A 13,804-nucleotide genomic window follows, 5' to 3' on the forward strand; every position below is an offset into this window, starting at 1 on the left:
ACAGCCACCCAGCCACACAGCCACCCAGCCACACAGCCACCCAGCCACCCAGCCACACAGCCACCCAGCCACACAGCCACCCAGCCACCCAGCCACACAGCCACCCAGCCACACAGCCACCCAGCCACCTAGCCACACAGCCACCCAGCCACACAGCCACCCAGCCAGCCATGGAGTAAGAAGGAAAGAAAGACAGATAGGATAAAGAAAGGTGAAAAGCCCAGAGACAAAAAGTAGTTAAAAATAAATGGGATAATTTAAGTTAGAAAAGCTGGCTAGAGGGCTGGAGGGGTGGCTCAGAGGTTAAGAGCACTGGCTGCTCTTCCAGTGGTCCTGAGTTCAATTCCCAGCAACCACATGGTGGCTCACAACCATTTTTAATGAGATTTGGTGCCCTCTTCTGGCATGTATGTATACAAAATAAATAAATAAGCCTTTTATTTATTTATTTATTTATTTTTTTAAAAAAAAGCTGGCTAGAAATAAGCGAGGCTAAGGTCAAGCATTCATAAGTAAGAATAAGTCTTTGTTTATTTGGGAGCTGGGTGGTGGGCCCCCAAAGAGTTAATAAACAAGCAAACCAAGAACAACAACAACAAAAACCAGCTACAACCTATAGCTTAGATCTGGATCTGGATGGGGGAGTTTTAGGTGTGGTATGTGTGTGTGTGTGTATGAGTGTGTTAGTGTGTATGAGTGTGTGGTACCCTCACCCTCCACTCTGTTCAACACAGGATCTCTTGTTCACTACTCAGCCAGCAAGGCTCCAGTTTCTCCTATCTCCGGCTCTATCTCCCTAAGATTCAGGCACTCACTGCCATTCCCAGCATCACAGGCATTCTGGGCATGTGAATTAGGTCCTCACATTTGCACTGTTGAGCAAGTCCACTTTATCCACCAAGCTTTATCCACTGAGGTATCTCCCCAGTCTGTTGGTTTCTTTGTTTAGTCTCAAACTGTTACCCAGGCTGGCCACAAACTCATTATGTAGCCCAGGATAGCCTCTCAGTCTTGGTAATCCTCAGCCTCTCGAATGCTGGGATTATCAGTATGAATCATGGTTTAACGCTTAGACTTCTATAGTGTCCCCAGAGTCCCCAGCATGCATCACTTGGTGGGCATAGTGAAACCTTTAAGGCACAAAGGTGACTAGGTGTGTGCCCTTGGGAGGCACACTGGGACGAAGCATGCTCACCTTCCTAGCTGTTCAGAAGCAAGCTGGTTTCCTCTACTGTGCTCCCAATGTACCAAGTCACCACAGCCCAAAAGGGACCAAACCACAACCATGGCTGAAATCATAAGCGTAAATAAACACGTCCTACTTAAGTCCTTTCTCCAAGGAGTCTGTCTCGAAACAATGAAACAGAAAGCTGATTGCACAACAGGAAAGAGCTACACAGACAGGACTGAAAACCAGCTTTACACTCTGGCATCTTTGAATGATCAAAGTCTTATGGAGAAAAAAAAAGACCACTTTTATGTGGGGGAGGGGATTGTGTTTTGAGACAGGGTTCTCTGCAGCCTTGGCTGTCTTGGAACTCACTCTGTAAACCAGGCTGGTCTCAAACTCAAGAGATTTGTCTGCCTCTGCCTCCCAAGTGCTGGGGTTAGAGGTGTGTGCCACCACCTCAAGAAAAAAGAAAAACCACTTTTAGCCTGGAATGATAGACCATGCCTTTAATTCTTTAATTCCCACACTCAGGAGACAGAGGCAGGCAGATCTTCGTGTGTTCAATGCCAGCCTGATCTACATAGTGAATTCCAGGATAGCTAGGGCTATATAGAGAGGGACCCTGTCTCCAAAGAAAGAGAGAAGGAAGGAAAGAAAGAAAGAAAGAAAGAAAGAAAGAAAGAAAGAAAGAAAGAAAGAAAGAAAGAAAGAAAGAAAGAAGAGAGAGAGGGGCTCACTCACCACACTGTATTGATCTTGAGAAAGTTCCTCAGGCCACAGGTCACTCCTTAATCAATACACTCCCACTGTAACCACTGTAGTCAGTGACAAATTACAAGCCTTTCAAAGCTCGCTGTAACCCTAGCTGTCCACTCTTTTTTTTTTTTTTTTGAGACAGGGTTTCTCTGTGTAGCCCTGGCTATCCTGAAACTCACTCTGTAGACCTGAACTCATAGAGATCTCCCTGCCTCTGCCCCCTGAGTACTGGGATTAAAGGTGTGCACCATTACTGCTGTTCACTCTTTAAAAAAAAAATTTTGTTCCATTTGATTCTTTGTGAATTTCACATCATGTACCTCAATCCCATTCATCTCCCCATCCCTCCATATCTGCCCTCCACCCTTGCAAACCCGCCCCCCAAAAAAGAGGGGAAAAGTCTCTTTGTGGAAGCCCCAGTGTCCCGCAGTGGGTCACTCCCCTTTTGCCCAAACAGCTTTACCAGCAAGTGCTCATGGCAATGAGTCACTGGTCTGGCTCAAGGCCTCTGGCTTCTGCTACACTATCAATACTGGATTCCCACGGGACTGCTCTGGGATGTCCTGCGGTTGCCCTGTGTCAGGGAGATGGTCCAGCTTTGAGTCTGCAGAACCAGCCCTTTCATGTGCTCCAGCGGTTCATGGAAGGGGTGGATATTGGGGTGGGCCAACTCAAAGCCCTAGATCCAGGCCTGGGTGGTGGCTGAGTTGGTCAGGCTTCCCACTCTCCTGCACCACCAGGGCCTGGTCTCCCTCACCCAGGCCACCAGGGACAACTCTACTTCTCTACTTCGCTGCAGTCGGTGAGGGGCGGGACCTAAGCTGTTCTCCTGTCCAACAGATGGCAGCCACCTGTTTGTTTTACTGAAAGTGCAGTTTAAAAGAAAGAGGCCATTTTGACTGTGAAAACTGAAGAGGGTGTATACAGTTATGCACGTAAAGCTGAGGGCTCGTGACAGTTCAGTGGCCAGAAGCCCCTGCTGCCAAGCCCACAACCTGAGTGTGATCCCCAAGACCCCCAGGTAAGAGAAAACTGACTCCTCTAAGCTGTCCCCTGACATCTGTCTGCTTGCTAGGGCATACCATACCCAACCACACACAAAGTAAATAAATGTAAAAAAAAAAAGTCCCTGAGTATGGGAAGGTCGCCACTGTAAGGCTTGTTCCAGATGTTCACCCAGAACACATAAACAAAACTTATCGACATACATAGAAAAGCAATCGAGAGTGTTTTAGATTTTATTTAAGTATGTGTATGTGTGCGCGCGTACGTGCGTGTGTGTGTATGAGTGTGTGTGTGTGTGTATGTGTGTGTGTGTGTGTGAGAGAGGGGGGGGAGAGAAGAGCGGGTTAGGTAGGGGCTGGAGGTTGGGGAAGACTAAGCCTCATCAGCAAGCTCTGAGTTTGATTGAGAGACCTTGCTTGTCTCAATGAACAAGTTGGAAGAGGAATAAGTTGGAAGAGTGAACCAGGATGATTCCTGACATCAACACCAGACCTCCACATGCACACAAGCATACATGATGGAAAGGAAAAAAAAAAAGAAATTACTGCAAGCTGGGCACTGTAATCCCAGCGCTCAAGAAGCAGCGACAAAAGAACTGTCACACGTTTGAGGTCAGCGCGGTTTCCACAGTGAAATTCTGTCCCAAACCAAGAAAGAGACAAGGAGGCAGAGACGGGAGGGGAGAAAAGGAAGGGAGCCATGAGAAAGGGGAGGAAGGAGGGAGAGAGGCAGACATGTGGAAGGGGGGAGGAAGGGAGGGACAGAGGGAGGGAGGCACGGAGGGAGGGTAGATAACAAAACCTTCCCATTGGAGGAATTGGGGGGGACACTTCACAACACTGAACATGCAAAGGAGGAGCATGTTGGAGGCTGATGCAAACTTCAGACAGAACTTGAAAATCCATCTGGGCATATCAAAAATGCCGTGTGTGCACCGCTCTCTGCTGAGAAAAAAAGTCAAGTCCTGTTCAAGCCCTTCTTCTCAGAAAGTCAAACAATGTAGTCCTTCGTGTTGCTGATGTTTTAAATGATGCCGCATAGGGTCTCGCTGCTTCTCCACTTCCACACAATAAAGAGATGTTTAAGGTTCTGTCAGAAAAATGTGCAGTCCCTTAAGAGCAAGAGCGGATCCCCTGCTGACTGCTAATACGGTTCTCTGGAGCTACTAGTTGATGGGGGAGGGGTGGGGTGAGACAGCAGCTCCCACTGGAGGCAGAGGGAGAGCTGTGGGCAGACCCAGGGAGCAGTGGTTTGTTAAGCAAGAACAATGTCGCTGTGACTCAGGCCCATGGGAGCGAGGGGACAGTCAATGAGGCTCCTTCTAAAACATCGAGGCCAGCGACCAGAAGAAAAGCACAGCCGGAGCGGCAGGGGTAGCAGTTGGCAGAGGGCACAAAGGCTGCCCTTAGACATGAAATCAGATCCAGGCCCTTGCCGGCGGACAGCTCTGCTCTCCTCTCTTCACGTCAGCCAGGCTCTCATGGAGCAGATTCCCTGTAAAGGGCATCGTTATTGTCCATTTTCAAGAGAGGCAATTCAGCCAGGTCTGAATGTGGGACCTGGGTTCTTAGATACATTACTAAATGCTAACTATAAGGGGGAAAGTAAGGCCAAAAACAGGTGCCAAAAAAAAAAAAAAGTCTACTTGCTTTTGGATAGAGAGACCAGGTTTGCAGAGAGCAGCAAGAGTCTGCCTCCCTGTTCAGGGAGGACAGCCATTCAGCCCTAACTGAGAGTCCGGCCTTCGTATGTTAATGATCTCAGAGCAGTTATAATCAATTCTTGGAATTCTCTCCTGCCTCAGAGCTACAGGACAAAGTTGTCCACTCACAGTATCTGATAGGGTTTTTTCAATACACCATCAGGTACAAAGTGGCTTTCGTCTGCTTAGGTTTGGGGGACACTCTGCAACCCTTCATCAACGCTAATCAGAAACATGCCTTATAAAACGGGGACACTCACTTCTACCAAGTTAGCTGGCTAGGAAATTCATAGCACACGCAAAACGTGTCTTAAGCTTTATTCCTTTACTCTTAGAGTAAATGCCCCTGTATTAAGCAGATTCCAAAGGGTGGGGGATGACAGGGTAATCAGGAGCAGGAGCAGGAGCAGGAGCAGAGAGGTCTACAGTTAAAACGGGCATGATTTTATAGTTTACTGTTACAGCAAACTGTCAGTCTAATGCTCTTCACCAAAGAAAGAATAAAACTTGTCAATTTAGGATTTAAAAAGTGTTGCATAGAACATCCAGCATATGAAAATAATGAACATTCTTTTTAAAGAGAGGAATATGTTTTTTTTCCCAACGGTGTCTGCAGGATTCAGTCGCAGATAGCAAAGAAATCCCAGTGTCTAGGAAACAAACACAGCTGTCTGTCAAGGAGAAGAGGGCTCACAGTGACTTGGGCCTTCCCACATCAGTCCCACATCAATCAAGAAAACACCCCAGTGTTTCCAATCCTATGGAAGCATTTCTTTCCCAGATGCCCTTAGCTTGTGTCAAATTGACATAAAAACTATCCGGCACAGGGTGCTTCTTAGGTTCCACTCCCCCCACCCCCTTATTGTATAAAAACCCAACAGATAAAAGGAAGGTTCCTATTATCTAGTACGGGTTTTATAGCTCTTTCAGAGTTTGAATGGCACCCAGAAGGAAACGAAGGTCGCATGAGCAAGCCATGTATTTGGTGTCACGTACCTAGGGATTAAAAGCACCGCAAACGGTTCAACAAGCATCCTTGGCCTGCCAAGCTCCCATTTAAGTTCTTCCTCACACTCAACTCTTGCTATTAACTTTCCCCTTGATTCTTACTTTCAAGTTTAACTTCTGGAGACAGGATATTTTATGAGACAGGAAATCTCGTGTGTTACAGCCTTCTCTCCAACGCCTGCGCGGATGAGGACACAAGCACGAACTTTAGATCCTTGTACCCCCTCCTCGCAGTGCTGAGCGGGAGCCAGCTGACCTGGTTAAAAGAACCAGCTAGCCCAGGCCACAGTGCTAATTTTTACTTGAACCTGCTCACTTTCAGCATTGCGAGGTATCCTGAGCGCCAACATAAGCCACCCGCATTCTCTGAAGCCTCAGTATCTTACCAGCTTCCCTACTGATGGAGCGACGCGCTAGAGGCTTGTACAGGTGAGCTCAGGCAGTGATGGGCAAACCCACTGTTGTGTTCAAAAGCCTGCAAATTATTGCCACTGGGTATGGCCGTCTTTGTTCCACGGTCTTCCATCCAGTAAGCAGACGGCAGTGCTGCTGGAAGCCAGAAGCCAATCCGGACCTGCTATAACAACTATGTTTAGGGCAATAAATTTAAAAAATAAAACAAGCAGGGAGCTAGATTTGCCCAACAGGCATCATTACTGACTCTCTGATCTAGTGAGCCCCTCCCATCCCCACCCAGGGGCTTACAAACCCCTCACAACACCCCACCCCAGATCCAGCGTATCGTTAATCGCAGTGACATCAACAGAAGCTGCCACCGCAACACACGCCGTCTTGGCACAGAAACTGTTTTCAACGGGAGGAAGCTAAGAAGCCCAGCAAGCAGAGATCTCTGCCCTCCCTATAAAACCAGAACATAAATTTACAGTGTGTCTCTCCTGCCCTTTTCCCTGGGAAAAGCGCTGAACTTTAGCTTCTTATAAAAGTTTCAAGATGACATCAGCCGAATCGACCCTGAAAAGCTGTGCTAAGCCTTTAGCCTGCCAACAGTTACAGGCCCTAGAAATGAAGGTCCTTTTCCTTTGTATGGCCTCCTCTCTGGTATGGAGCCGCTCTCTGCTGCAGGTAGTCTTTGCATCCTCCGCTGCCCTGAGTTTCCTCCCACACAGCTAGATAGCAGGCAGGCATGCTGGCCAGCTGTGGTGGTGCATGTCTTTAATCCCAGCACTCAGGATGCAGAAGCAAGTACATCTCTGTGAGTTTGATACCAGGCTAATCTACAGAGTGAGTTCCAGGACAGCCAGAGATACACAAGAAAGAGAGAGAGAGAGACCCTGTCACCAAAGGGGGAAGAAAAAAAGCATGCAATTAAGTTTCTGTTTTTCTCTTACTCTTTTGTCACAGAGTTCCTAGCTGAGAGCTCACAAAAGAAAAAACAAAATTATCTTATAGGCACCATAAAAACATACCCACCCCCGTATCTATACACGGAAATGGCTCTGTTGATCGAGTACTTGTCTAACCAGCCACTCAGGCTGCTAAGGTTTGAGCCCACAGATCAGAAACATCCCATCTTGACCAGGCGGTGATGGCACACACCTTTAGTCCCAGCACTTGGGAGGCAGAGGAAGGTGGATCTCTGAGTTAGGTCACAGCCTGGTCTACAGAGGAACTCCAGGACAGCCAGGCAACATAGAGAAACCCTGTCTCAATAAATAAATAATAAATAAATAAATAAATAAATAAGTAAATAAATAAGAAGGAAGGAAATACTGCATCTGAAAAAGGTTTTAGGTGTTTGATTATTCCTTCGGTAGACCAGCATGACCCCAGATAGGCATGGATAACTGGAGCAGGGCTGTGCAGGGTGCCCATCACTAAGACTTCTCTTTGGCTAACTGGCGACCAGGATCTTCCCCATGACCTTATTTCCTTATTTTAGTCCCTTACTATGTCCCACATTTAACCAGCAGACACTAGATAGAGCTAAATGGGGTTCCCTGGTGCAAATTTACGTCAAGCAATTAAGAACCAAATTATATAACTTTAGATTCCCATAGACGCAAATAAGTAAAAAGGACACGTACATTTTGTGATTATGTAACACATTCCACGCTAAAGACTTTGTTTTGATGTGAAGCAGGCCCCACACTCCTCTTCTGCTGGCAGTCTTCAGTCGTTTAAAGTGTTAGGAGAAAGTTAAGAAGCCACCAAGACATGCACATTCTTGTCCTGGGCTAATCTCCATTTTCACTCCTTCCTTCTGAAATGGACGATCTTCTAGGATCACATGACTGAAAAAAGTCGATGTTCTTCAGTCACTAATTAATACTTGAACTTAGATAGTTCAATCCCATCTTATTATGTCCTATGTATATGACATCATCCACACCTGCACTATGAAAGCTCTGTGTGTATGTGTCTTTGGAAAACAAGGCATATATATGAATGCAGCTACAATTAACTGGCCAGTAAGACTGGCTTATTTGGGCTTTTTGTTCTTTTGGATATTTTTGAGACAGGGTCTTATTCCATTGCCTTGAACTCTCAATCCTCCTGCTTCAGCCGCCAAAGTGAAGTCTAACCTGTATTTATAAAAGATGCCTCTCCGGGGGCTGGAGAGATGGCTCAGTGGTTAAGAGCATTGCCTGCTCTTCCAAAGGTCCTGAGTTCAATTCCCAGCAACCACATGGTGGCTCACAACCACCTGTAATGAGGTCTAGTGCCCTCTTCTGGCCTGCAGACATACACACAGACAGAATATTGTATACATAAATAAATAAATATTAAAAAAAAAAAAAAGATGGCTCTCCATCCATTGCAATAGCTGCCCAGACTGGTACTCCTTGAATTCAGGTAGAGCCATGTGGATGGCTCTGGTCAACTTTATATGAGCAGGGGGATGGTCCCCGGGCTGGTGGAGGGAATCAGTACGGTAAGCCTCTATGCTCCTTCTGTCTTGAGTGAACCACAAGTTCACAATGGTGGCCTCACAAAGAAGGAGGGACCCTGACCCCTGACTGGCATGAAGGAGAATTGCCCAGGAGAGCTGCCCAGCCTAAAATAACCAACTTGGTTTTGTGTAAACTACCAACTTTACTAGATAAATACTCTCCTTGGACTAAGCCACTACATGTTAGAACTCTTTGTTTCCATGGACAGCACACCTCAACAGAATATACGTTGAAGTACAATGTATTAAAAGGTTTCTAAGTAAAAGCAAATAGAAAGATTCTTATATGTAAGAAAAGCCTGCGAGTTACAATTTTACCATCTTAGATAAATTTTTAAAAAAATCTCAGCGACAGGAACAGCTGAGTTAGGTAAATTCAAACTGGTGTCTCACCTTCTAATGACATGCAAATGCTCCCTCACCACTGGGTACTAAACAAAGCAGAATACACAATACAAATACATTTGGAAAAAGAATAAACCAAAAGCCAGCCTTAAAGTTTACCTCCTTGGGCCGGGCGATGGTGGTGCACGCCTTTAATCCCAGCACTCGGGAGGCAGAGGCAAACGGATCTCTGTGAGTTCGAGACCAGCCTGGTCTACAAGAGCTAGTTCCAGGACAGGCTCCAAAACCACAGAGAAACCCTGTCTCGAAAAAAAAAAAAAAAAGTTTACCTCCTTGGGGCAAACCTTACTTCCTTTCAGAGGCCAGCTCTACAGCAGGGTGGAGGAACACTTGCCCGCATACTGTGCTGTCCCCAGTACAGGGTTCCTCGACTTTCCTCTTTATACTAGAGCCCCCTAGAAAATAACACAGACACTTGCCTTCTGAAAAGAATGCAACTATGTATCTCTTCCCTCTGTGGAGGCATGAGGATGTGATGGGACGGACAGGTGATGCCATCCCAGGGTCTCTAAGCACCCTAAACTGTCCCTGATCTCAGTGCTGATACAGTCTGGTACTGGGGCATCATAAACAGAAATGTCTACCTTAAATTTTATTTTAAAATACTATTGGGGGAGAACGATAAAATTATATTACAATCTCAAAAAAATAATAAATAATTTAAAAAATACTATTAAGTTCGTAGAGTACACAACTTCCTGTCATGTTCTCTCTCCCCACCCCCACCCCCGGCTGTTAGACAAAATTGATTTTTCTGTCCCTATAAATTTGATTACACTAGGTGAGGTGTCTCATAAGTAAAACCACAAGTCTGCACCCGTCACTCACCATGATGTCTTCTGGGTTGGAGTAGCATTTTGTACTATTGGCTGGGTAGTCTGCAGCTGTAAATCACAGGAGTGACCTAGTGCATTTTACAATCTGAGTGGCGACATAGTGTCCAGGACATGCTCCCTAAGTGCCGAACCCAGGGACACCCACCCCCTGCCCACAACAGCATGCCTTGGAAAAGGTGGATTCCCAGGGCTGGCTGGGATAAAGTGCTATGGAAAGATTCACGTGGAACAGGAAATGAGGTGGTGGTGTCCCAACAAGACATAGGACAGGCACTGGCATCCTGCTGGTGACCCGCTACTTAAAAATAAAACAACAGAAGACAGACATGCTGCTGTCCATCTGTCTTCCAGGCACCCAGGAAACTAAGGAGGGAGGACTGTCATGAACTTGAGGCCAGCACAGCCATATATCAATGCCTGCCTCTAAATAAACAAATCTAGGGCTGGAGAGATGGCTCGGCAGCTAAGAGCAATCGCTGCTCTTCCAAAGGACTTAGGTTCAATTCCCAACACTCACTCCAAGGCCCCCCTTCTGATAGCCAAGAGCGCTGCACACATGTGATGGACAGACTTACACACAGGCAAAACACCCATATTCATAAAATAAAAATCTCAAAAATATTTTTAATTAAATAAATAAATACAATTTTACACGCGTCACTTTTTTCAAGTGGCATCTACATACCTTGTTGCTTCCACGCTACCTACTCCTAACTATTGCCACCTAAGGATGCCATGAAGAACGTCCTTACACACTAAGAACTGCAAGGCCCCTGCAGGAATCTTTCCTTCAACTGAGATTTCAGAGCTAAAACAGCCACTCAAAGCACTCTGAGGCAGAGGCAGGAGGATCTCTGTAGGTTGGAAACCAACATGTTCTACATACTGAGTTCCAGGACAGCCAGGGATGTGCAGAGCCCCTGACTCAAAGAGGAGGAAGAGGAGGGGGGGAGGGGGAGGAGGAGGAGGGGGAAGAGGAGAAGGAGAAGACCACTGAAGAGATTTATGTGTGCTCTTGAAAAAATAACAACAACACTGCACAGACATACAAAGAAGGAAGAAGAAGAGTTTGGGCAAAAGCCATTTCCAAAGCTCACTCTCAGTCAGCTTAACCCTTACCAGCCCCAACAATGATCCCTGGATAGTTGTAATTTTTATAAAATTTACCCTGAGATACAAAGACGCAAATAACTGTGATACAAAGACACAAATAACTGTTTTCCAGATTCTCCGGGACTCAAGCAAGCTTTTTAAATTAGAGTCTCCAAGCGTGCTGGAAGAGACAGGGTCTCTGCACAGACTGAACACACCCTGAGTCCACTGCGGTCGGAGCGCTCAGACAGCAAGCCTTCGTGCGTCTTTCCGCTTTACTCTTGCATCCTGCTTTTAACTTGAGAATGCGCTAAATTACTTCCGAAACGCTTGTTTGGACATTTCCCTTCCCTAGGGTTTTTCATTAAGCAAAGGGGGAATTAAAACAAAATCCAGAACAGTGATTTGATGGGGGGACGGGGGGGTTTACTGCTCTGGCTCTGCAGTTGGGTACTTGTGCCTGCTAGTTACTCTTGTCTTACGTGTCTCTGAGCATCTGATTCCGAGAAGACACCAGAGGACAAGACAGAGAACGTTGGGAATGAGAAGTGTGCCCTGTCGCTAAGCTGGGTTATAGCATAAGTAATTGGCTTTTATATAGAAGACAGGCTTTGGAAACACATAGGGACTGAAGGGGAGGCTAACGCTCGCTGCCACCACAGACAAACAAGGAGTAACAGTTGTTTTGTTTTTAAGACAGAATTTGCTGTTTATCCAGGCTGGCCTCAACCTGATGCTGATGCCTCAGGCTCCAGAGGACTGGGGTTACAGGTACGCACCATCAAACCTAGCATTTTTCTTATTTATCTATTTTTATTGATGCACATTGGTTGTTTTGTTCACATGTATGTCTATGTAAAGGTGCTGGATCCCCTGGAACTGGAGTTGCAGATAGTTGTGAAGTTGAGAGCCACCATGTGGGTGCTAGGAATTGAACTGTGGTCCTCTGGAAGAGCAGCCAGTGCTCTGAACTGCTGAGCCATCTCTCCAGCCCCCTAAACCTAGCATTTTTATTGTGATGGTTTTAGTTCTTTGTAAAAATCATCTTCGGTTATACTTTATTATAATGCCGTACCACTAATTGCTTTCTGGTCCCTAATTTTCCTTCATTTTTTTCCCTCTGCCTGCCCCCTCTGCATACTGAAGGGCAGAAAACCCTTCCAACTGTAATATAAAATTTCCTAGTTTATTTTTAGATACCAATTTACTTATGCTTTGTGTGGATGAAACACAGTCCATGAGGAGGTCAGGGGTCACAACTTGTTAGAGTTGGCTCCACCTTGTCCAACCTTCTGGGAATCAAATTCAAATTGTCCGGTGGCTGTGGCCACAGTGTTGTCAGTATAAAGAGAAAAAACCAAAACACCTCGTTCATCATATGCTAAGCACACAGTAGGAATTATCCAGGAACTAATGGCAGGAACAACTATTTTAAGGATGAGCAATGTTACTCGATGTCAACACAAACCCTGCACCTGGGTGTGACTGGTCATTGCGCAAGGTCTTTTCATTACATTTGATCTCTATCAGCTTAACATACTTGGCTACCATCAGCCAAGGGGCTCACAGGAAGGATGCCCGGCATGGGAAAACTCAATGCCAACTTTGAGGGTTATGTATGACGCTTTCAGTTCACAGTTCTAAACATTAAGACTTAAAGGTGTGAGTTTTCCGGTCACACACTTAACTGGTCGCTAGCTCAGGGCTCAGTCTCATGCCACCCAAGTGGCAAGCAAATACACACACACACACACACACACACACACACCTTACAACCACATGAATCCTGTCGGTGCACTTCTGGGGACGCATTGCATTCTTGGCCAGCTTTCCAAAGCGCAACTCTTTTTGGGTCAACAATACTGTTTCCCTTCCCTCCAGCTCCCCAAATCTACAGGAAGCTTCACACTTCAATGCCCTAGGCAAGTGAGAGAAGCCTGAGCCTGAGAGGCGGCTCACAGGCCCCGAGGCCCCGCAGGTCCGGCTGCGCTCCGAATGACCGTGGAGACTGGCATCGCCCCGGGAGGCCGGAGGGTCTGCAGGGGATGCACCCACACACGCGCGCGACGCCAACCAAGAACGCCTGGAGCGGGGAGGCCAGCAAAGGAGGGCGACCCCTGCTAGCGGCGTCCCCTCCAGTCCCCCAGAGCGATCCCTGAGGATTACCAGCACCCGAAGGAGCAGATGAGAGCCCAGTACCTTCTCTCCAGCGCCGGCCGGCCGCTCCTCACGGAGCTCGCGGGCCGCTGCAGTCCCTGCCAGCAGCCGCTCGCCCCGCGCTCCGCCGCTCGAGGTCTGGATGCCTTAGGGGCCCGCCAGCCACGCCCATTTGTCACGCCCACAGGCCACGCCCCGCAGGTCACGCCCCATCCTGCTGTCCGCAGCGCTGCAGCGCCCCGCGGTGGCCACTGGCCACTACGCCGCCCACGCTTCGGGCTGCAGGACAGCCGCTGACGGTTGTTTCTGCAGCTGCACCAGGCTCATCTGAAGAGAGGACTGAGCAGAGAACCCTCCTGCCCCCACCTGTGGCCATGTACAAACTGGCCGGTTGGAGCCGATAGAAGCTCAACACCGAGGAAGCTGCAGAGCGTGGAGAACCCTCTCTCCCACTGCCACCGGCAAGGGCATCAAGGCCCACCCACGCGTTCCGAGTGCGCCTTACATGCTGTTGTCTTGACTATTTTTCTCTCGCTCTTTCACAGCTACTTTTTCAGTACCTAGAAGAGCTCCCTGGGCAGCAAAAACTTGGAGTAACCACTCCACAAATGTCACCAACTCCTGGCCTGTGTGAGACTCTGCCTCAAAAAGGAGAGAAACGGGGCGGGGGTGGGGGTGAGGGATGCTACTAAGAGATTTACAGAAGTGGGGAACGCAGCCTAATGTAAGCCAAAGGTTACTTCAAAGTGTGTGTTTATTCA

General features: G+C 47.4%; 1 protein-coding gene across 1 annotated transcript in view; it reads right to left on the minus strand.

The window, feature by feature from the left end:
• The window catches only part of Ankrd6 (ankyrin repeat domain 6), a 131,056-nt gene extending 117,887 nt beyond the window's left edge, over positions 1–13,169 (minus strand). Inside the window, exon 1 of the mRNA XM_005361948.3 lies at positions 13,086–13,169. The gene's annotated coding sequence lies outside the window, so the exon portion shown is untranslated. The remainder of the gene's footprint in view (positions 1–13,085) is intronic.
• Between the last annotated feature and the right edge of the window lie 635 nt (positions 13,170–13,804).

This window comes from Microtus ochrogaster, linkage group LG5 (assembly GCF_000317375.1).
Source record: "Microtus ochrogaster isolate Prairie Vole_2 linkage group LG5, MicOch1.0, whole genome shotgun sequence".
Lineage (NCBI taxonomy): Eukaryota > Metazoa > Chordata > Mammalia > Rodentia > Cricetidae > Microtus > Microtus ochrogaster.